The following is a 527-nucleotide window of genomic DNA, read 5'->3' as shown; positions in this document are numbered from 1 at the left end:
AGCTTCTAGTTAGGATTTACCCAGTCCTAAGCAAAAGGAGAAACTGACAAGCCCTTCAGGTACACAGAAGTGTTTTTGTTTTGTTAAACTCATTAGATTGCCAAGAATGCAAAGAATCTAAATGAATTAAACTCTAGCAAGTGACAAGCTCCTCATAGAAGAGAAGAAATTTTCACTCCTATGTGGTGACTTTCAATTATGATGAAGCAACAATAACAACAAAAACCCATAGAGAAAAATAAAGAGAAATCCATAGAAAATTTAATGCACTTAAGATGCAGATCGTCAGACTAATAATTGAAAAAGCAAATTGCTGTTTTTTTAGAAAGGTATTGTCAAGATAAAAGACACAGACAGATTGAAAATAAAAGGGAATAAAAATATAGGCAACACAGATACTGAACATAAGAAAGCTAGTGGGGCTATATGTATATCAACTTTATATCAACTTATATCAAGACCATATACAGGACTTCCCTGGTGGTCCAGTGGCTAAGACTCCGCACTCCCAGTGCAGGTGGCCTGGG

This window comes from Grampus griseus, assembly GCF_964374135.1.
Source record: "Grampus griseus genome assembly, chromosome: 6".
Taxonomy (NCBI): Eukaryota; Metazoa; Chordata; class Mammalia; order Artiodactyla; family Delphinidae; genus Grampus; species Grampus griseus.
This window is presented reverse-complemented; position numbering follows the sequence as displayed.